Here is a 17,132-nt window from a genome sequence, read left to right as displayed (position 1 = left end):
TACGTCGTTCTTTATATTCTTTCCCATTGTGGTTTGTCCCAGGATATTGAATATAGTTCCCTATGCTATACAGTAGGACCTTGTTGTTTATCCATTCTGTATATAATAGTTCTCAGCTCCTAACCCCAAATTCCCAGTTCATCCTCCCCTGTTTTCCCTTCCCCTTGGCAACCACAGGTCTGTTCTCTCTCTGTGGGTCCATTTCTGTTTCATAGATTGGTTCATCTGCTTTATATTTTAGATTCCACATATAAGTGATATCCTATGGCATTTGTCTTTCTCTTTCTAACTTAACTTCACTTAGTATGATCATCTCTAGTTTATTCATACTTCCTCAAATGGCATTATTTCATTCTCTTTATGGCTGGATCATACTCCATTGTCTATCTGTACCACGTCCTCCTTATCCGTTCATCTGTCAGGGGACATGTAGGTTGTTTCCATTGTAGACTCTTTAATGATTGCCATTCTGATTTGCGTTTCTCTAATAATTAGTGATATTAAACACCTTTTCTTGTGCCTGTTGGCCATCTGTGTGTTTTCTTTGGAGTATTATATAATTAGGTCTCTGCCCACTTTTCAGTTAAGTTGTTGGGTTATTTTTGTTGTTATTGAGTTGTATGAGCTGTTTGTATATTTTGGAAATTAAGCCCTTGTCAATTGCCTCATTTACAAATATCTTCTCCCATTCCATAGGTTGTCTTCTGGGTTGTTGTGTTTTTTTTTTAATGGTTTCCTTTCCTGTGCAAAAACTTGTAAGTTTGAATAGGTCCCATTTGTTTATTTTTGTTTTTATTTCTATTGCCTTAAGAAACTGACCTAAGAAAACATTGGTATGATTTATGTTAGAGAATGTTTTGCCTATGATAGCAGAGTAATTGTTTTACTTACTGATTTTTAGTAGAAACTGTAGGGTTGATTACTGTGTTACACCTGTGTTTAGACTATCAGTGATGATACCAGTGAAGAAACACAGACATAGGAACTTCACCAGTATAATCATTTTTGGCTGTTTAATTAGAATGAGACCTCCTTGGAATTCAAGGAGGCTTGGTGTTGGTATCTAGTATTTATTTGATTTTGTGGTTGCTCTTCTTTTTTGTAAGATTGCTAAATTGTGTTTCATCTTACTGGGTAGCATTTACCTTCAGTCCTTAAGTGTTAATTAACTGTATATGTGAATAATATATTCTATTTCCAAAGATAGTATTTGCAAAGGTAGTTTTTGCACCTGGGAAAATAGGTTTATTTTATAAAGATGGTGTACTTAGCTTAATCATGTATATGGTATTGGAGAAAAAATTTGTTGTATGAACTGTTATAGTCAGGTGATAGGACGACTAGTTACTAAATAATTTAGTTATTTTTCTCCAGGTTAAACCAAGACTAAGCCTTGTTGTATTGCATTAAGGCAGATGTAGTAAGAATTTAGTGTTAAAAAGATTGTGTCTACCCTAATCTAAACTTAGTTATAGGAGCATAAATTGACTTCAGCACTACCAGTCTTCACCCTGATTGCCAGCTGTTTCCCACTCTTCCTCTCTGAATAGAAGGTGTTTTAAGTACTTTGTTCCTATTTTTCCAGCAGTTACCTCTGTCCATTTCCATAGGAACCAGAAAGAGCAAAAAGATGGCAAATTGTTAAAATTCCTTGAATTAATGAATTGTGTTTTTGTACAATTTACAGCACATTCTCATTTGTGTATTCCAGACTATGTAGTCACAACTCTTAAGAAAAATACAATGTATACTATAAATTTAACATATTTATTACTTGATTGTGATTTATTTTGAAAGTATTGCTCTTCTTGTATTTTGTGAGGTTATTTTGTTACCTTCAAAAGATAGAAGGTTTTTTGTTTCCTATTCTTTTAGCTCTCATTTCTTTTTCTTTTGATTATCTCTCCACAAACAGGGAGATTTAGGGTTAGTACCTGGCATTTATGTCTTTTGGGGAGAAATCTTCAGGAATCCTTTTGTTTTGGAGATTATAATCTGAATATTGAAAGTATAGTCAAATGTGAACGTTAAAAATCATAATATATATTTTGGTGTGTAAAAATTGGTCAAGATGATTTTGATGACAGTATTGTACTATCATTGAAAAATAACTGTAACAGCATTGTTATTAAGAGGCTGAAAGAGGAAAGCCCATTTATCATGTTGGCAGGTCCCAGGCCTCTCTCGCCTTGTCTTTATTCTCTCTCAGTGATCTAATCCAGCCCAAAGGCTTTACGTGGTAACTATTTGCTGATGACGCCTAAATGTGTAGTTCTAGCCTTCATTTATCTCTCTGTGTTCTACATCTCAGAGCCTGTCACCTTGATGTGGCCTTTCCCTTTGGATGCCTGATAGGTATCTCAGGCTTAACAGGTCCAAAAGTTAAAGCCTGTTCTCTTCCTTTCCCTCAAATCTGTTCTTTCCCCAGTTTACCCATTTCAGTCAATGGCACCACCATCAACTCAAGCTAGAAACTTTCCTGTTTAGAATTATTAATAATTAGCATTGATCTCCCATTCTAACTAGTCATTTCTATCTCTGAAATCCTAATATGTGTCAAGTTTGCTTATTTTTTTCATATCTCCACTGCTAAAACCCTCCTGTAAATCTCCTTTAGCTTTTACCTGCAACCTACTGCAATAGGTTTCAGTTCTGTGTTTAACCCCTGAAATCTGCTTTCTACCGGAATTGAGAGTGGTCTTCTTAAAATGTAAATGGATTTTGTCCCAAGAGTGAAGAAGACAGTTAAAGTTTCAGCCTAGACAAACCTACGTTCTAGGGAGAGAGAGATCATAAATAAGTAAACACATGGATATCCAGAGTGATTGCAGTTGGTAATGGAAGAAAATGCAACTACTCGTTGTGTAATGAATTTACTGAAATTAAATTATTCCTTAAAATCCTTGCTGCTAAGTGAAAAAGCCATTAAATGAATAGTTTCCTAATTTGTCCTAACATTGTAGTATATTTCATTCCAACCCAAGATGCCTGAATAATTTTCACAGGTAGAAAAATATGTCAATTGAGCGCTGAAAACCAGTTTTTATAACTAGCAAGTTGAAGAAGGAAATGGCAACCCATTCCAGTATTCTTGCCTGCAGAGAATCCCATGGACAGAGGAACCTGGCCGGCTACAGTCCATGGGGTAGCGAAGGGGTCAGACATGACTTAGTGACTAAGCAACAACAGCAAGTAAGATTATACCTAAAATGATGTAATGAAGGTTTATTTGACTCCATTTTTAATTTCTGCACAATTTTTCCCCACATAATTTTCAATCCTTTGTTGGCTCATTGTTACTGTTCACTCAAACTAAAACTTGAAAATAAAGTTACAGACAGGAAAACATGTAGGTCAGAATAAAGGCTCAACATGGAAACTTGTAGAAGTAGTTCATGCACACAGCAGAATGAAGAGCTACTGATACCACCTCTTCTCTCTCCCACTTGGTGTACACATGGAAAACAAATTACTGTGAGTTCAGCCAAACCTGGTATTTAATTTGAATTTGTTTCATCTGATGTTCTGTGACTAGAAAATTGTTATGAGAAGTAAAAACTTCTGGTGTGTCTTTGCCTGAAACTGTAATGAAATACCATACTTCTTATATTGATTTAGGTTGTTTGGGGATGAAAAAGTCATCTTACTAAATGCAAACAAAAACCAACCCAGAGGAGTTGTTGTAAAAGTGGTATAAGTGTCTAAGAGCCACTGTAGTTTAAAGTCTGTTGTCCACACAGTCATTAGGTAAAATAAATAGGGTATGGAGATGTTAACTCAGTGATGCCACATTAGACAGAAGGGTGGACAAGCCTCTCTGAGCATTGACATATTTGAATTGAGACCTGATAAAGGAGAATGAGCTGGTCATTGGATACATGGTGGTAAAAAATGCTTTGGGCAGAGAAAATGTGGTCGTAAAGGCCGAGAGGTGGAGAAGATCTTCATCTGTATGAAGAAAGGAGTGGAGGAGGCCAGGGCTGAGTAGAACCTGGTGTGGCGAGGACTAGGTTGGAAGCGAGAGCGTCTATATGAGAGCTAATGGGAAATGTGAGCAGGAACCACGGTGTGACAGGCTCGTAGGCCTTAGGAGGAGTCTTGATAGACTCCTGGGAATACGAAGGGTTTTAGGCTGGAGAAGCTTGTGGTAAGTGGTAGTGATATGACCTCAAACTACCTTATATACGTTTATTCTTTGGGAAGATCATCTATTTTTTTTATCTCCTCTTCCATCTACCTCTTTTTCCCTTATGCACGTCCTAATGCATAACCTTGCATCTCATGCTTTTGGCTCTGATTTCTTTCATGCTTGCCATATCTGTACCCTTTTAAGTTTTGTTTGCACTCTTTGACTTGATTTTCTAGAGCATTAGTTCAGCACACTCAAGAACACAAAGTAAATTCTATTACCAGAGATTTGAGTGTATCGTATAATTTGGGAATAGTGAGAAATGCATGGGTTTTTTTTTTTGTCTTGAGGGTATTTCAAATCTGACTTTAATTTTCATTATAGAGTAAGTTAGGCAGAATCCTTAAGTGCAGTGGAATTAACTCTGCTATTAGAGGGAAACTGGATTTAAAATTAATCAAATCATGGCTGAAAGAAGGCAACAGCAGCACTGTAGGAAGGATAAGACTGAAACTTGCAGGCGCCCTGTGATTATGGCTGGGTCTGGTGTCATCATGGAGCTTTCTAGACAGGCTCCTACGCTCACTGAGATGTAAACACTGGCGTGTTGGTGGCTGTCACTGCAAGTCTTTTTCTTTTTTTTTTTCACTGAAAAAACTCTGCATAATTCTGATTTGTCAAGTGTGTGTGTAGGACCAAATGCAGTCCTGGCATGTAATCATTGTAAAATATCTCCCAGCTTCTCTGTTTGAAAACAGTTGCTAGGAAAATAATTGTTTTAGAAGATTGGCAATAAAATAAAGCATAGAAACTAGGCTTTGAAATTGCCTTGATATTTGGCTATATGAGGCAATAAGGTAACTGGCAGTCTAGTTGATAATATACCCTTTGGCGAAAAGGAAAGCAGCCCTTTCCTTAGGTTGAGTGAAAACGTGTCTGTCTGTGACCAGGAGCCCCAGGGCCTTCTCGAGCTTGACAGCGTGCCGATGGCTGTGCAGTGTGGATGGAGGGTGCTCCAGGTCTCTGCAGCTGCGCACTGGCTGGCTCCTGTCTCCACCAGAAGCAAGCTTTGTTCCGTGTGGCCCTGCTGTCCGCACACAGAGCAGCCTTTGATGGGCTGCCTTTGACGTGATTTGTTTACGGCAGCCAGAAATGCTTCCTGCATAATGAGAGCAGTTAATCATGGAAACTGGGCTATTCCTGTTTGTGTGCTTCTAGCAGTCTTCCGTTGTAAATATTAAAAGGTAACGACAAAGGGATGAAAACCTCTAAAAGAGGCACAAATCAGTTAATCCATCAGATCATGTGATTGCTACTGATTACATGGATATCTTTAGGGAAGCAGAAAATGATTGTTGAACACATGCCTTGTGTTTTGATGACTGCATTAAAAGTCCCTCAGTGGGATGGCATTTATTGGCTCCCAGAGCTTTTCTTGCATTAAATTTCAGGCAGGCAGCACAAGGAGAAATACCACAACCTGTGTCTAACCTCTTACATGCAGTTAACGAATAATCTTGGTCGAGCTCTGCGAGGCTCTGCTGAAGAGACGAGGGCTTCCAGTAAGACCCCAGACTTTTATTTTGAAGCGGAGCAGCAGCTGTTGGCTATTGCGGTGCAGAGCTGCAGCGCGGCCTGGGTCACACAGTGCTCCGGGTGTCTGCAGGGTGTCTGCGGGCTGCAGGCCGAGCCCAGTGGCGCAGGCACCGAGCTGCATTTGTTTGTTGTGCTGTTTGACCTCTCGGTTTGAGAGAGCTCCCTGGACCATCTGAATGGCTATGGGAGATGGTGAGTAAGATTTATTTTTCTTCTTTTGCTTGTGCTGTACACTTCCTTTTAAAGTGACGGTCATTTGCTGTATAAGAAATGTATTTCTCCCTAAAGAATGAAGGACACTTTGTGTATGTGTGTGTACACACTGCTTGTATGTTCATATGTACACGTGTGTGTGTACTTGTCATTGATATCTTTTTCTACTTGATATGTCTGTATGGAATCTGGCAAATGTGACAGTTTACCTTGCATCTTACCAAGCAAACCCTCAGTCTCCGGTGGTGGATATAAAGGGATATTGAAAGAAGCATGGAAAATATGCAGAAGCTTTGAAGAGAGAACATGGCCTTTGGAAGAATGACAGATTTGACAGAGTTACCTAGCTTGACAAAATTCCTGTTGTATTTGACAACAAGTAGAATTCTGTGGTGATTAAGTAGATAAAGAGGCAAAATGGCTTGCCATAGACACTGTTTTAATTGATGTGCTTGTTATTTGTCAATATCTCTAGTAAGTAGTTCTCTAGAAAATATTTAGTCCTTTACGAATTCTATACAGGTAAAGTTTGATTAAAAAAAAATTGATTTTGCCGGTGTTTTATTGTGATAAGAATAATTTTTAAAATGTATTTTTATAGTGCTGTCTAGTTTTCCAGAGCACATAAGTGTGCTTATTGTCCATTGACTCCTGAGGTACAAATAAATGAAGCGTACAGAGGGTTTCGGTATTTCCATTTCACAGATTAGGAAACTAAGGCTTGTTGAGATTATAAGTCCCAGATTCAGGCACAGAACAAACCAGAATCAAATCATCTAGAGCCTCAGATGCGCCTTTGGTATTGTCCTTTGTAACATTTAGTACCTCAGTTTTTTTTTTTTCCTTCATTATTAAACCTTTTGTTAAGATGCTTAGAGGTATATATACTTTATAATCGCATCAACACCAGAGATGTGTACAAAGGGGAATTGAGGTTACTACAGAAGTGTTTCATGTATTTTTCACTACGTTCTTAAGGAAGGCTGGTTGTATTTGGAAGTTTTTAACAGTTTCAGCCTTCTTTTATGACTGTTTAATGACTTTTGTCTAAAGAATTTATCCCCTTGGGATGCTGAGGAATAGGGTGTAAACTTATATTAAAAAAGTCATGTTGGTAAACAATCATTTAAATAATTATATATATTTTAATGGGAATATGATAGTAAATCTGATTTTGCATATTATAGTTTATTTCAAGAATTTATGTAACTTTTATATGTCCTTATAGAAATAAAAACAACAATGTAATTTTAACTTCCAGTTTTTAAGGCAAAAGCCATCAAAATTAATGAATTAAGTTCTCCTATACTTAAGGGCATTGCCAAGTTGATTTGATTGTTATTTTTAAACCTTATTTTCTAAGCAGCTCTAAATGTTGCATTTGATTTGGACTGTATCCAGATTTTCTTTCTTTCTTAAACATTATAGGTTCAGTAGCTATCAGTGTATATTTACTTACTTTTTCTTTTTTCAATAATACTAAATACATTCAGACCGTTTAGGAATGTGTTGATTTTTTAAAAAAATCAAAGTAACAACCTCTTATAAAGCTCAGAGAATAACCTTCTCACATATTCTCTTCTTTAAAATGAAAATGCTTTTACTGGACTTTAGTGATAAAGTAATACATGTTTATTAAAAAATAAAAAATCTAAACAGTAACAGGTCATCTTGGGGTTTATAGTTCTTAAGAGTTTCATATGTACTCCTCTGTGTATTAGTCTCTCTCACATGTAATATACATGCATCATACTTAAGTATCTTGAGAATACATACAGCACTAGATTATTCTATTCCCTACGTATTTTGTTTTTTATTCTTTAATACGCTAGTATCTTCTCTTTTTCAAAAATCAAATAATGTAAATAAAGAGCCACCTCTCAACCACCTCTAAACCCTAAGCCTAGAGATAAGCAGAGAGGAACACTTTTATTAGTATGGAGTTTGTTTTTCATACCTTTTACTCTCCCTTACTTTCATATTAAGTATCAAAATAGTTTTGTTTTGACTTTGTTTACATGAATGGTATCATTCTCAACATATTTTTGCTGTTTACTGTGTCTGCTAAATAGTGCATAGTGGTGGATTTTTCTAAAAATGTCATCATAAGTAACTGTTCTCATTTGTTGGCACTGTTGCCTAGTACTCCGTAGTATGGATGTGTGTCATAAATATCTCTGTCTTTGGAAGTTCAGATTGCTTAATCACGTATAATTTTTCTAAATGATTCTGAAATGAACACCTTTGTACAAATCATGTGTGTTTGTGTGTATGTGCACATATATTTTTGCACACACATTTTTAAAAACAATCTAGAAGTAGAATTTGTGGATCAGAGTTTTTATTCACTTCAAGTTGTTTTAGTTCTCACAAATTTCTTCCAAAAAAGGCTTTACCACTTCTCACCAACAGTGCCTTCTATCTTACATTCGTTTCAGTTCTCATGATTGTTAATCTTCTAAAAATTTGCATATCAGATAGGTAAAAAATATCTCACCCTTTAAAAAAAAATCTGTCTTCTTTGTGATAACATTGATCATCTTCATATATTTGAATGTTTATATTTTCTTTACTGTGAATTGCTTTGTGGCATCTTTAGGCGACTGTTTTTCCCCCTGTGCATCTTTTGGGCTTCCCTGGTAGCTCAGCTGGTAAAGAATCTGCCTGTAATGCAGGAGACCCTGGTTTGATTCCTGGGTGGGGAAGATCCCCTGGAGAAGGGATAGGATACCCACTCCAGTATTCTTGGGCTTCCCTGGTGGCTCAACTGGTAAAGAATCTGCCTGCAATGCGGGAGACCTGGGTTTGATCCCTGGGTTGGGTGCATGTTTTAGAGATATTTGGGAATAATTTTTTAAATTTTATTTTTTTAATTAATTTTTATTGCAGTAGAGTTGATTTACAATGTTTTGTTTCTGTTGTACAGCAGAGTGAATCAGTTATACATATACTTATATCCACTCTTTTTTAAGATTCTTTTCCCTTATAGGTCATTATAGAGTATTGGGTAGAGTTCCCTGTGCTTCAGCTTTTTGCTTTTGACTTTTTCATTTATAGTTTATCTTTCTGTGTGCTGATTATTAGTCTGTTATCTGTTAAAAATGTAACTTTATGGACATATGAGAGATTTTATTAACAGTTTCATTTCTAGGCAAATTCAGGTTTGAGAAGCACTGTAATGACTATCAGTTGAAGAGTTGTTGGGAATAGCTTTCAGGTGCCTTTTTGTTTGGTTGTCTTTATCCTCACCCAAGGGTACAAAACAAAGCAGTCAGATGATTGTGAAGTAGGTCTGGGCAGTTAAACCAGATGGAGTTAAAAACCTGTAGGATTATTATGTGGCACTGAGCCCTGAAATCTGCCTCAAAAGCTCACGAGAGGAATTTGGCCTTTTGTTGTTATGCTACAGAGTGGCTGGAAAGAAATGGGGTTTTGTTGCAAATAGATTGCTTCTAAACTTTAAACAATTCAAAACAGTCTATTCTTCCAAACATAAATCTTTTAAAAAAGACAAATAAGTGATGATATAACCTTGGCTTTCCCTTAGCCTTTTGGGACCATTCTAATCTGACATGTAACTACTGGTTTGGGGTATCGATAACAATAGCAAGAAATTAATGCTGAATAGATTTCTCTCCTCCCAAACCCTTGACTGTTCTATGTGATACACTCTGAATCAATAATTTAAGTCACTGAAAGAAGTAGCCCTTTAACTTACTGGCCAAAAGGGCACACTTTTCTTCTAGAAGCAGTAAGGGGAAAAAAAAGTCTATGAGAAGAGGAAGTAAATTAAAAGGGAGAAAAAAAAAATGGGCATTCAACAGCAATAAAGGCAGGCAAGTAGTAGTTACTAAGACTGAAAATCTTCTTGAAACAGACCCGTTTGCCCACCTGGGTGCAAAGTGTTGGACATCGGTAGCAACATATCCACAAACATGATGTTGCTCATGAACCTGAATCTTCATGAAAAGGTTTACATCTTTTCTTTGTACATGTAGAATGTATAGTTGATGTTCTTGACAGCTGTTGTAACCAACCTGTAACTGTGGTGAAATTTTACTAAAATGATGACATTTTAAAGATTTTAAATAATCCTTACTATGAGCCTCATTTATTATTTAGTTTGATATTACGGTTATTATGAAGTATGTTGTTATTTAATTTTATTAATACCAAATAGTGATTTAAATTGTGTTTGTCCTTTTACTTCACTGAATTCCTGAAGGTCTTGAATTTTTAAAATTCATTTATTTTTAATTGAAGGATAATTGTTTTACAGTATTGCATTGATTTCTGCCAAATATCAACATGAATCAGCCATAGGTTTACCCACGTTCCCTCCCATTTGAGCACCCCACCTGTCTCCCTCCCCATCCCCTCTAGGTTCTCATCGAGCCCCAGCTGGAGTTCCCCAGTCACACAGCAAATTCCTATTGGCTGTCTGTTTCACATATGGTGATGTATGTTTCTATGGTACTCTCCCCATACCCCCCACCCTCTCCTCCTTGCCCCGGCTGAACCATGTCCGTGAGTCTGTTCTCAGTGTCTGTGTCTCCATCGCCACTTGCAAGTAGGTTCTTGATCTTTCTAGATTCCATATATATGCGTTAGTATATGATAATTGTTTTTCGCTTTCTGACTTACTTCACTCTGTATAATAGGCTCTAGGTTCATCCACCTTATTAGGACTGTCTCATATGCGTTCCTCTTTATGGCTGAGTAATAGTCCATTGTATATATGCAGCACAGCTTCTTTATCCATTCATCTGTCAGTGGACATCCAGGTTGCTTCCATGTCCTAGGTATTGCAAATAGAACTGCAACGAACATTGGGTTACATGTGTCTTTTTCAGTTTTGATTTCCTCGGAATTAGTGGAATTGCTGGGTCATAGTCCTGGCTTTGTTCCTAGTTTTTTAAGGAATCTCCACACTGTTCTCCACAGTGACTGTATCAACGTGCATTCCCAACAACAGTGCAAGAGGGTTCCCTTTTCTCTGCAACCTCTCCAGCATTTATTGTTTGTAGATTTTTTGATGATCAGCCATTCTGACCCGTGTGGGGTGATATCTCACTGTAGTTTTGATTTGCATTTCTCTGATAATGAGTGGTGTTAAGCATCTTTTCCTGTGTTTATTAGCCATCTGTATGTCTTCTTTGGAGAAATGTCAGTCTAGGTCTTTTGCCTATTTTTTGATTGGGTTGTTTTTCTGGTGTTGACTTGTGTGAGATGCTCATATATTTTTGAAATTAATCCTTTGTGAGTTGTTTCATTTGCTGTTATTTTTTCCCATTCTGAGGGTTGGTTGTCTTTTCACCTTTATATGTGAATAGTTTAGTTTCATTTGCTGTGCAAAAGCTTTTAAGTTTAGTTAGGTCCTACTTGTTTATTTTTGTTTTTATTTATTTTTAATTGAAGGATAATTGTTTTACAGTATTGCATTGGTTTCTACCAAATATCAACATGAATCAGCCATAGGTTTACCGATGTTCGCTTCCATTTACTCTAGGGGGTGGGTCATAGAGGATTTCATTGTGATTTATATCATAGGGTGTTCTGCCTATGTTTTCCTCTAGGAGTTTTATAGTTTCTGGTCTTATATTTAGGTCTTTAATACATTTTGAGTTTATCTTTGTGCATGGTGTTAGGAAGTGTTCTAATTTCATTCTTTTACATACAGTTGTCCAGTTTTCACAACAACACTTATTGAAGACACTATCTTTGCCTCATTGTATATTCTTGCCTCCTTTGTCAAAAAATAAGGTGTCCATAGGTGTGTGGGTTTATCTCTGGGCTTTCTCTCTGGTTCCTTTGGTCTATATTTCTGTTTTTGTGCCAGTAGAAAGTCTTGAATTTTTAAAGATCCCTTTGATGAAGAGGGTAAGAGTCTTCAAGTATCTTTTAACTAGTTATTTACTAGAGCTTCTCTGGTGGTTTAGATGATAAAGAATCTGCCTGCAATGCAGGAGACTTGGGTTCAATTCCTGGTTGGGAAGATCCCCTGGAGAAAGGAATGGCAACCCACTCCAATATTCTTGCCTGGAGAATCCCATGGACAGAGGAGTCTGGTGGGCTATAGTCCATGGGGTCGCAAAGAGTTGAATGTAACTGAGTGACTAACTCTAGTGAGTTAATATCTACCTAGAAATTTTAAGAGACTACCAAGTTTCTTGGCTTCCCTTAAACTTTGTATGGAACAGACTTTATTTTTAATAACTAAGAGTTAACCATTTAAGATTAACTGTGCTGTTGAACATGGTATCTTTCTGTGAATATTGAAATCTGGTGTTTATTTTATTTTGAAGCACTTTGATTTTCAATTTCTAATCATTTAACTAAACTTTATTTTAATTTAAATTGAAAGCATTCTTTATTGTTCCTGTTGGATTATTTTACTTATTTTTAAAAAAATTTTATTGGAGTATGATTATTTTACTTCTGTAAGCTTGTGGTTTTCTTTAGCCCTAGGAAGTCTTCTTATTTTGTTTAGATATTTTTTTAATAATAATAAGTTTCTCCCCTTGATTAGTTTTAGTCTCACTTTATGGAATTGCTTACAGTCAGATATTGAACCTCCTAGATTGATTCACTGTGTCTTTTATGTTTTGTCTTAAGTTTTATGTTTTTTCCTTGTATTCTCTGTTCTGGGAGATTTCCTTGACTTTCTCATCTAGTTCTTCTATTAAATTTTAATTTTGGCAAACAGAAGTTTAAATGGTCCAAAAAACTGAGTTTTTGTTTTCTGGTGGTTCCATTTTTACAGAATGCACTTGCATACCTGTATGCAAAATGTTGAGCTCCCTGAGTTGAGGGTGGGATGAGCTTAATGATGGAATCATTCCATGGGTTTCCAATTGTTCCTTGCTAATCAGCCCTGTGCTTAATAGCTTAGAAGTTGTTGCTTCTCTGTCATTCTGCCGGGTACATCAGTTCTCTCTGCTGTTTCATAGAATTCTGAGTTGCAGCTTTTCTGTGATACTGTTCTTCAAAAGCCTTCCTTCCTTTTTATTTGCATCTTATAGGAAATTGTTACTATCTATAGGTGCTGATTTCACATACTCTCTGCTCTGCTTCATTTTCTTTGCTCTTATGATGTTACTTATCATTTTATTGGGGTTTCATTGTAGGGTCTTGAGCAAGAGAGTAAAATGATTCAAATTACCACAATTATTTTAAGGAAAAATTTCAAACATACCCATAAATAGAGAATATATTATAACAAACCTCCCTCACCACCCATTACCCAGCTTCAAGAAATTATCAGTACATAGCTGATCTTTATTCATCTGTATCCCTAACTATCTGCTTCAGCCTTATTCTCCTGCTGGACAGGGATGTGTTTGTTTGCACACACACTCCTTCATATATGTAAAATAAAGTAAACATCTTTTTATAAAACAATTATAAGACTATTTCCACATCTAAAATAATTAACCCACAGTATCAAATACTCAGTGTTCACATTTCTGTGATTGTTCCATACATACCTTTTGACTACTTGAGTTCAGTTCAGTTACTCAATCGTGTCCAATTCTTTGCAACCCCGTGGACTGCAGCGTGCCAGGCTTCCCTGTCCATCACCAACTCCTGGAGCTTACTCAAACTCATGTCCATCCAGTCGGTGATGCCATCCAACCATCTCATCTGTTATCCCCTTCTCCTCCTGCCTTCAGTCTTTCCCAGCATCAGGGTCTTTTCCAGTGAGTCAGTTCTTCATATCAGGTGGCCAAAGTACTGGAGCTTCAGCTTCAGCATCAGTCCTTCCAGTGAATATTCAGGACTCATTTCCTTTAGGATTGACTCGTTTGATCTCCTTGCTGTCCAACGAACTCTCGAGAGTCTTCTCCAACACCACAGTTCAAAAGCATCAATTCTTCGACACTCAGCTTTCTTTACAGTCCAACTGTCACATTCATACATGACTACTGGAAAAACTATAGCTTTGACTAGTCAGACGTTTGTTGGCAAAGTAATATCTCTGCTTTTTAACATGCTTTCTAGGTTGATCACAGCTTTTCTTCCAAGGAGCAGGCGTCTTTTATTTATTTATTTATTTTTCTTTATTAGTTGGAGGCTACAGGTGTCTTTTAATTTCATGGCTGCAGTCGCCATCTGCAGTGATTTTGGAACCCCCAAAGATCAAGTCTCCCACTGTTTCCATTGTTTCGCTGTCTGTTTGCCATGAAGTGATGGGACTGGATGCCATGATCTTAGTTTTCTGAATGTTGAGTTTTAAACCAACCTTTTCACTCTCCTCTTTTCACTTTCATCAAGAGGCTCTTTATTTCTTTGCTTTCTGCCATAAGGGTGGTGTCATCTGCATATCTGAGATTATTGATATTTCTCCCAGAAATTTTGATTCCAGCTTGTGCTTCATCCAGTCCAGCCTGGCATTTCTCATGATGTACTCTGCATATAAGTTAAATAAGCAGGGAGACAATAGACAGCCTTGGCTACTTCTTTCCCAATTTGGAACCAGTCTGTTGTTCCATGTCCAGTTCTAACTATTGCTTCTTGACCTGCATACAGATTTCTCAGGAGGCAGGTCAGGTGATCTGGTATTCCCATCTCTTGAAAAATTTTCCACAGTTTGTTGTGAGCCACACAGTTGGAGGCTTTGGCATAGTCAATAAAGCAGAGGTAGATGTTTTTCTGGAACTCTCTTGCTTTTTTCAATGATCCAGCAGATGTTGGCAATTTGATCTCTGGTTCCTCTGCCTTTTCCAAATCCAGCTGGAACATCTGGAAGTTTATGGTTCACACACTGTTAAAGCCTGGCTTGGAGAACTTTGAGCATTACTTTACTACCATGTGAGATGAGTGCAGTTGTGCGGTAGTTTGAGCCTTCTTTGGCATTGCCTTTCTTTGGGATTGGAATGAAAACGGACCTTTTTCAGTCCTGTGGCCACTGTTGAGTTTTCCAAATTTGCTGGCATATTGAGTGCAGCACTTCCACAGCATCATCTTTTAGGATTTGAAATAGCTCAACTGGAATTCCATCACCCTGACTAGCTTTGTTCATAGTGATGCTTCCTAAGGCCCACTTGACTTCGCATTCCAGGATGTCTGGCTCAAGGTGAGTGATCACACCATCGTAGTTATCTCTGGGTCATGAAGATCTTTTTATATAGTTCTTCTTTGTATTCTTGCCACCTCTTCTTGATATTCTCTGCTTCTGTTAGGTCCATAGCATTTCTATCCTTTATCGTGCATGAAATGTTCCCTTGGTATCTCTGATTTTCTTCAAGAGACCTCTCGTCTTTCTCTTTCTCTTGTTCTCCTCTATTTCTTTGCATTGATCACTGAGGAAGACTTTCATATCTCTCTTTGCTATTCTTTGGAACTCTGCATTCAAATGGGTATATCTTTCCTTTTCTCCTTTACCTTTCCTTCTCTTCCTTTCTCAGGTATTTGTAAGGCCTCCTCAGACAACCATGTTGCCTTTTTGTATTTCTTTTTCTTAGGGAGGGTCTTGATCACTGCCTCCTGTACAATGTCACAAATTCTCCCCTTAGTTCTTCAGATAATCTGAAGGTTTGAATTAGGATTCAAACAAGGTTTACCATTGCAGTTATTAATAGATCTCTTAATCCTCCATTCATATCTTTTTCTTTTTCTCCACTTGCCTTTATTTGTTGAAGAAAAAACATTTGCGAGTTGCCAGTATATACAGAAGATGTTTAAAACTATTGAGAACGGATGAAACTACTCATGAAGCGTACTATCTGGAGAAGAGGATATTCACCATTTAGTTGCTGAGTGGAGAAAGATACTGAGCTACAGGGACTTGTGAGGTCAGAGGGAAGTCAAGGAGAGTACCTTGTTGTAACAGTTGAGAGGAGAGTAGACAACCAAAATGTTTTGGATTATTGTTTCTTAATCTCAGTTGCTAATTTAGCTATGATCATTGTCATAACTGGTATGCAAGAGTATAAAACAGTTTAGCAATCCAAAGTCCTTTTACTCATTGTTTTAATTAGAATAAGGAAGGATATAACTTCAAGTGAAAAGAGGAACTTTGGTGTAAGAAACTACTTAATTTGAAACAGTGTATTTTGCACATGAAAATCCGTGATGTGGGTTCTTAACTGAACCGGTTGGTTTACTGAAGAAAATCCACACCCAGTTAATTCCTTTTTTTTTGAGAAATGATATAACGGTTTGGCTCGCTCTTTTGTTTGCCATGTAAAATGGAGAAGTTTTTAATCATATTTTATATGGATTCAGAAGCAGAAATTTCAGATTTTGGAATATATGTACCCATAAAAGTGAAGTAGAATGTTTAAATAGCCATATAAAATATATGACTTTTATTGGAAGGAGAAAGGGAAGGGACTTATGGTAATATGAATTTACTATTTCTTATCAGAAGCCTTGTAGACCAGTTGTGTTTTGGAATTCAGAATACATCAGAGTATAGAAAAATTAATATGGTCATACACCATGCATCTTTATATAACAACTCTAGCTTGGTCTGAGACTGTCCTTTGTAATCAAGTACGTTAATATTTTTTGCAGTCAAATATATGCAAATTCACAGTGAGTAAAATAAAGACAATAAATAGTCTCGTCAAATCGCATCATATTTTGCTATAAACTGAGTTCAAATCAGTTCACGTTTTGCCACCAAAACAATTCAAAAAGACAAAACGAGCTGAAACTGCATTTCCAGAGCTTTTTGGCTTTCAGGAATGCAGATACAAGATTGTGGGCCTGTAATACCTCAGTCTGCAAGCAGAGGACTGTTTGCAAATGTTGAGTGCAGGAAACAAAAGGTAAAGCCTAATCGAACTTGGGCTTCTTTTTTCCCTCCTCCTCAATTTCTGCCTGGCCCTCCCCCTGTCCTTTTTCTTATCCCCTTCCTTCTCTTTTCTACGCCTCCATTTCCTTATCCTCTGCTTCCCTCTCTTTCTTCTCCTTCCCTGTTATTTCTCCCCCTCCTCCCTTCTGCCACCACCTCTTCTTCCCAGTCTCCTCTTCTTCCCAGTCTCCTCTTCTTCCATCTTCATCTCATCACCTACTCTTATCACCTCTCTCCTTTTCCATCATGTGTATTACCACTGCAGCCTACTCACTTTATTAGTTTCTATCTCCTAGTTCTTTTTAATATATTCATTCTTTTCAGTTTATGCACCAAACCATAGTGTTGTCATTTTGAAACATTGACGTGAGAACAGAGCTGTCAGCATAATCA

General features: G+C 37.1%; 1 protein-coding gene across 5 annotated transcripts in view; it reads left to right on the top strand.

Moving 5' to 3' along the window:
* Positions 1-17,132, top strand: part of CLASP2 (cytoplasmic linker associated protein 2) — a 168,075-nt gene that overhangs the window by 29,058 nt on the left and 121,885 nt on the right. The window lies entirely within an intron of this gene.

The sequence above is a fragment of the Muntiacus reevesi genome, chromosome 4, assembly GCF_963930625.1.
Source record: "Muntiacus reevesi chromosome 4, mMunRee1.1, whole genome shotgun sequence".
NCBI lineage: Eukaryota > Metazoa > Chordata > Mammalia > Artiodactyla > Cervidae > Muntiacus > Muntiacus reevesi.
The sequence above is the reverse complement of the archived record's forward strand: the minus strand, read 5'-3'. Positions and strand labels throughout refer to the sequence as shown.